Raw genomic sequence first — 7552 nt, forward strand, 5'->3', positions numbered from 1 at the left:
AAGGCAATGCCAAAAATGTTCAAACCCCACACTACTGCACTCTTAAACTCACATGCTAGCAAAGTAATGCCCCAAATTCTCCAAGCCAGGCTTCAGCAGTACATGAACCATAAATTTCCAGATATTTAAGTTGGATTTAGAAAAGGCAGAGAAACCAGAGATCAGATTGCCAGCATCCACTGGATCATCGAAAAAGCCCAAGAGTTCCAGTAAAACATCTGCTTTATTGACTATGCCAAACCTTTTGACTATGTGGATCACGGCAAACTGTGGAAAATTCTTCAAGAGATGGGAATACCAGACCACCTGACCTGCCTCCTGAGAAACCTATATGCAGGTCAGGAAGCAGCAGTTAGAACTGGACACATAACAACAGACTGGTTCCAAATCAGGAAAGGAGTATGTCAAGGCTGTATATTGTCACCCTGCTTAACTTATATGCAGAGCACATCATGTACAATGCTGGTCTGGATGAAGCACAAGTTGGAATCAAGATTTCTGGGAGAAATATCAATAACCTCAGATATGCAGATGACACCACCCTTATGGCAGAAAGTGAAGAAGAAACTAAAGAGCCTCTTGATGAAAGTGAAAGAGGAGAGTGAAAAAGTTGGCTTAAAACTCAATATTCAGAAAATTAAGATCATGGCATCCAGTCCCATCACTTCATGGCAAATAGATGGGGAAATAATGGAAAGAGTGAGAGACTGTTATTTTGGGCTCCAAAATCATTGCAGATGGTGACTGCAGCCATGAAATTAAAAGATGCTTGCTCCTTGAAAGAAAAGCTATGACCAATCTAGACAGTATATTAAAAAGCAGAGACATTACTTTGCCAAAAAAGGTCCGTCTGGAGAAGGAAATGGCAACCCACTCCTGTGTTCTTGCCTGGAGAATCCCAGGGACAGGGGAGCCTGGTGGGCTGCCGTCTATGGGGTCGCACAGAGTCGAACATGACTGAAGCGACTTAGCAGCAGCAGTTAAAGCTATGGTTTTTCCAGTAGTCATGTATGGGTGTGAGAGTTGGACTATAAAGAAAGCTGAATGCCAAAGAATTGATGCTTTTGAACTGTGGTGTTGGAGAAGACTCTTGAGAGTCCCTTGGACTGCAGGGAGATCCAACCAGTCAACCTAAAGGAAATCAGTCCAATGAATATTCATTGGAAGGACTGATGCTGAAGCTGAAACTCCAATACTTTGGCCACCTGATGTGAAGAACCAACTCATTAGAAAAGACCCTGATGCTAGGAAAGATTAAAGGCAGGAAAAGAAGGGGACAACAGAGGATGAGATGGTTGGATGGCATCACCGACTCGATGGACATGAGTTTGAGTAAGCTACGGGAGTTGGTTATCGACAGGGAAGCCTGGCGTGCTGCTGTCCATAGGGTCGCAAAGAGTCGGACACAACTGAGTGACTGAACTGAACTGAACAGAGCTCTGCTTATACCATTCACATTATTCTCAAAATTTTGTTTATAAGTAATTGTTTGCATGTCTGTCACCTTCCATACTCAATTATTTTAAGTCATTTAAGGCAGTATTACTCTCTCATTATTCTTTTGTCCTCCATAATATCTAGCATTCTGCATAGTGTAAAATAGGCATGCAATACATACTTGTTCAATAAGTGAAACCTTTTATCTAGTTTGTGGCTTAATTATATTTTCAAAAAATTCAGGCCTGAAATACCAGCATGGAGCATGAATATCATATACGAGTATTCATTTTTCCAGCAAATCTGAACACCTCCCATGTACCAGACACCCCTATAATGCCAAGGATGTAACCATGAACAAAATAGGCAATTGATGTTTGTAAGAGATCCAACCAGTCCATTCTGAAGGAGATCAGCCCTGGGATTTCTTTAGAGGGAATGATGCTAAAGCTGAAACTCCAGTACTTTGGCCACCTCATGGGAAGAGTTGACTCATTGGAAAAGACTCTGATGCTGGGGATTGGGGGCAGGAGGAGAAGGGGACGACCGAGGATGAGATGGCTGGATGGCATCACTAACTTGATGGACGTTGAGTCTGAGTGAACTCCGGGAGTTGGTGATGGACATGGAGGCCTGGCGTGCTGCGATTCATGGGGTCGCAGAGTCGGACACGACTGGGCAACTGAACTGAACTGAACTGAACTGAAGCCGTTTTACAGATTATAAAGCTGACTGATACCTATTCTTGGTATTTTCCCTCTTTTCTCATCCTATACTATCAAAGGCTGAAGCCTTCAGTAGGCCTGCTATACATAAGGGAATTTAGGCTCCTTTCTCATTCTCTGCTTTGCTTCTCACATCCTTCAGAACATATGCTTTTGTAGCTACTATCCTTGCCTTTAGCCTTCTTCCTTTCTTGGACTGTGCAAAATCTCTGTAATAGTTGATGAATTATAAATATGGTAACCACATTTTAAAATATATAAATCAGGGCACATATTCTTACAAAAGGTTTATTTTTTCTTATTTGTAAACAACTTTACATCAAAAGTGTTCAGTTCAGTTCAGTCGCTCAGTCGTGTCCGACTCTTTGCAACCCCATGAATCGCAGCACGCCAGGCCTCCCTGTCCATCACCAACTCCCGGAGTTCACTCAAACTCACGTCCATCGAGTCGGTGATGCCATCTAGCCATCTCATCCTCTGTCGTCCCCTTCTCCTCCTGCCCCCAATCCCTCCCAGCATCAGGGTCTTTTCCAATGAGTCAGCTCTTCACATGAGGTGACCAAAGTATTGGAGTTTTAGTGGAGTAAAACTTTAAATCACACTTGATTATACATATAATGTATAACTTTCATTTTAAAAATATATAATTACATGGAGAGACATTTAAAAATTCAGCCAAAACATATATTAGTTAATTCAATATTTGCATTGTCATTTTCATCATCTGCTATTGAAATGATGACACATTATTCCCCACATTCTTGTTTAAAGAATTCAGTTTGCTTAATAATTGCTTATTCTTTCCAGTTTTTTTTCAGCATTTCTTGGCAAGTCTCTGAGTACTTCATGTGGATTATGGGGAAAGATTTTATAATAGCCAAAGACTGCCAATGGTTATTCCAATTTCCAAAAGTTGTTAATGAAAAAACACTAAACAACAGGAAAGAAGCAGGTTAACAATAGCAGCAACAACTTTTCTCCATCCAGAGGTTGGACAAAGAGAGAATGAGTTTATAAATTTTGTTTTTCTTTTTGGAGAAATGTTTCCTTGTTGAAAACCTTTAAAGATATTCAACCATCTTTGATCTATAGATCCATTTTCCTTTGCTGTATTTCACTAGCAAGTTCTCATTAAGGTGTGACTATAGGACACAGTGTTCATTAACAAGATAAAATGACTAAGTTAAATGTCTGTTTTCAATACCCAGCCAAACTCAGTCAAGCTTATAGTTTCTATGAAGATTTTCTTTCCAAAGGATTAGTTAATTATTAACCTATAAATTCCCATCTGCCTGCTTCCCAAGGTCCAAATCACAACAAACAGCATTTTAGTAGTTTTCATGTTAAGATCTTATTCCTTTAGCAGTAAAATTAAATTTTTTCTTATAGTTCTTTTATGATTACCAATATTCACACGAAACTTCTGGTGCTGAAAAAAAAAACTAACGTGTAGAGAATGTTTCCTGTTGTACCAGGCAGTGTGCTGAGTACCAACTGTGTATTCTGTCACTCAGGCTTTACAACCATCCTGTGAGGCTGGTACTTTTATCTTCCTTTTCTAGACAAGAAAATTGAAACATAGTTAAATAACTTGTCCCAAGTCATCTGCTGAATAAGTAGCAGACTCAGATCTGCCTGCAATCAGAGTTCCTGCTCTTAAAAATATATTATTGTGTATCTTCCTCCTCCCCAGGTTTTGCCATTCAAATTAAAAAATGGCATCATGAAAAACAGTGGTATTTGTTGAGTAACTGGAAGGTTTTTGAAGTGGTTTTATGGTTTGTGAGAACTAAAGCATAAAATGTTTTAAATAGAAACTGTGCCAGCATGACTTTGCTTTACCCTAAACAAAAGTTCCCAAAGGGAGTTATGAGAATAGAAGAAGGACGAGAGACTTCTTGTCTGCCTAACTGCAGACTCTAAGACAAGAGAAAACCGTTTAAGTGGGTCCTCTCTGGCCCTGCAGGATAAGCTTTCCCTTTCAATCAGTTCCTTGGCTAGCTTGGGCTGACAAAACATTTCTACTCTCTTAACCTTTGCCAAGCAGAGGAACTTTACAAGTATTTTTTGACTAATGTCCAAAGTGATTTATGGCTTCTTCTAGCTCTACTCAGTTAGAAAAACAAATTTTATTTCGTTCCTCCCCATTATTCCTACTCTCTATTGTCTTCAGCCATAATCCTTTATTTAATGCAAATATTCCTTTATTTTGCATAGTTTTTCAAGTGTGTTTATGTTGGTTTAATGTGTTTTAATTACAGAGACCAAACTTCTTGGATCTTCTGGGTTATTATCCAATAAGCAAGGTCCAAGTATCATAAGTCAGGGTGAGCCAGAAAGACCTGTTTAGCACAAGGAACTCTGCTCAGTGTGGCAGCCTGGATGGGAGGGGAGTTTGGGGGAGAATGGATACACATATATATATAACTGAGTCCCTTTGCTGTTCATCTGAAACCATCACAACATTGTTTGTTAACTGGATATACCCCAATTCAAAATAAAAAGCTTAAGAAAAAAAAAAAGCTTCAGGAAACAAGAGAGGCCAGAAATAAAAGAACTGTTTCCACTTATCTCCATAGTCCAAACTCAGGAAAGACTCAACAAATTACAGTTTTTATCATCTACATTAGGATCAGAGCATCTATGTTTTGTGGTCTGAATATTTTTCTCCTGTTCAATTTGTATAACAAATTCCAAGGGTACACATCTTTATTTAATCTACAGTGGCAAAAATTGAACCTATTTTTGAGTCTTAAATATTCTTTAAAAATTTGGTAGTTTTCCTATTAAATTATAATTCTGTAGGTCTGTCTGTATTTTTTTCTTTTAAGCTCTCCCTGTGCTTATTTTCTCATTTCCCCCCTCAAATAACAGTAACATAGTACAAAGTTATAATTTTAATTTGCTGATATAATTTAATAGAGATTTGTGTTATTATTTCTTAAATTTCAAAATCAAACATGTGAATTACTGTCTTTTCCACTCTTACAGTTCTATGAAAACGTTTTATATTTTCTTCCTCCAAACTGAAATTATAAGCATTACTGAAATTATATGTTTCACTTTGTCAGGTTTTTTCTGCTCTGTTTAGTTGATTATGCTTACCAATTCTTATCATTTTAAAACTCTCTCTGAATTTTTTCAACATCTAAACAGATAAGAGTTAATGTAGCCAGTATGTGATATCACTTTTCAAAAAGGCATATTGTAATACAAGTTCCCCACAGGGACCTAAGCTTGTAATGAGGGAATAAACTGGTGCAACCTTATAAAAATAAAACGTAGAACTTAGTATATTATTTTGACATTCCTGTCAGAGGAGTTAATATCAAGCAAAATTTTAATATACAAAGCATACTTATGAAAAAAAACTCGAACTTTGCCATTATTATTTATAGTAGTATAAGTTTATAAATAAAATACATAAGAATGTGGAAGTGATTAATTACAGTGTAAATATTCATATGACTAAATATATATTGCCATTCAAAATAGTTATTTAATGAAATGCAGAATGGAAAATGTCTGTTTCACAACAAGATGTTTAATTAAAAAAAAACAAAAATAAAAATGGTACATACTGGACATTTCCAATTTGTTTAAAAATATCCTGAAAAGGACTAGAAATAACTGTCTAGAGTTTCTAAAGTTTCTATAATAAGCACTGCTGCAGCTGCTGCTGCTGCTACTGCTGCTAAGTTGCTTCAGTTGTGTCCTACTCTGTGTGACGCCATAGACGGCAGCCCACCAGGCTCCCCCGTCCCTGGGATTCTCCAGGCAAGAACACTGGAGCGGGTTGCCATTTCCTTCTCCAATGCATGCAAGTGAAAAGTGAAAGTGCTTTTATAATCAGATATACATGCACATGTATATAAATATAAATATTAATTAAAAATGTGCTCTCCAGGTACTTTAATGTGTAGATACTTTTTAGGATTCTTGTGTTGCATCTGTAGGTTGCAGCTCAACTCTGTTGGCCAGTACCTACATGAGTATCCTTTTAATCGCCTTTTCAATGAGGATTTTTAGTATTTAGGAAGAGAATGTAGTGAACCTTGACTAAATAAATCATATAAAGACAGAATTCTGGATTAAAAAGAACCTTAAAGATCATCTAGTCCAAATCTTCTTCCTCTCCTTCAATTTTAGCAACAGTAAATCCACAAATGCAGGTGACTTTTATATTAATAATAATGGGAAAATAAATTCAACTTTAAAGTAAATTTCTATAAACTATTTCACTAAAGCAAAAGAATAAGGAAAATAATAATATATTTGTATAGTGGTTTGCATTCTACAATTACTTTTACATACATAATCCCATTTATTCCTTATAATAACCTATATGTAAATAAAGGAAAAACTGCAGGTTGGAGGCTGAAAGGATTTGTTAGTGCCTTGGTTAGAAAATTTTATCCTGTCTGGGAATTCCCTGGTGATCCAGTGGTTAGGACTCCTCTTCCACTTCAAGGGGCAGGGGTTCAAATATTTCACAAGCCACATCATGCAGCAAAGAAAAGAGAAGGGAAGGAAAAAAAAAAAAGAAAACTTAGTCCTGTCTCAAGACCAAATCTCTTTCTCTTACTGCATCCCAAAGGGATGGATGGATATGTGAAAATTTATTTTTAAAGATGCGCATAGAGTTGATTTTAATTATGTTTAATGGCAAATATTTGCATTTTACCATAGAAGGCACAAGTTCTGTTTGTAATTCTGTCATTGATCGTGTGCTGAGCCATACTTTGTTTTGGGTCTATCCTAATGACCCCTGTCTGTTTATCTAAAACCCACAAGAGCTATGACATTTAATTAACCCTGTGGTTTCTCCCTTTGTGGGCTTGCAGTAGGCCAAATAAGGGATTTTAGTACTTATGGCTGTTTCCTGCCATATGACAGAAAGCTGACAATTATCAATTAGTACCCCTCCTGAAGGACATATAATAATATCAGAAAAAAAAAAAGTCAGACAAAGATTAAGGAAGAAAAGATAATTCCTAATCATTTTGAAAGTCCTTCCAGAAAGGCTATAGGTGGAACCTGTTTTTCAACTGTGTTCTCTTAATGAAATTCAAACTCCTAGACTGGCAAATACTAAAGGATGGTGCTATACCTTGATTGAGGAGTCAAAAAAGAGTAATAAGTTAGTTTGCTCAGTTCAAAAGCCAGTATCTAAAGTAAGCAGATTGGAAACGGTCGCACTTGCTAATGTAAATAATTGCCACCTGTCCTTATGGCAAGTCTTCATCAACACCCATCCTCTATCCAAATTCCTCTTCCAGCTGTTATGATATTTCTGAGACTTCAACCTCTCTGAACAATGCCTTAATAGTTAGCCAATAGCTGATTTTCTTCTATTGGTGGAAATACTTCTATTTCTTTTGGTGGAAATA

This window comes from Capricornis sumatraensis, chromosome 1 (assembly GCF_032405125.1).
Source record: "Capricornis sumatraensis isolate serow.1 chromosome 1, serow.2, whole genome shotgun sequence".
In the NCBI taxonomy this organism is placed as follows: domain Eukaryota; kingdom Metazoa; phylum Chordata; class Mammalia; order Artiodactyla; family Bovidae; genus Capricornis; species Capricornis sumatraensis.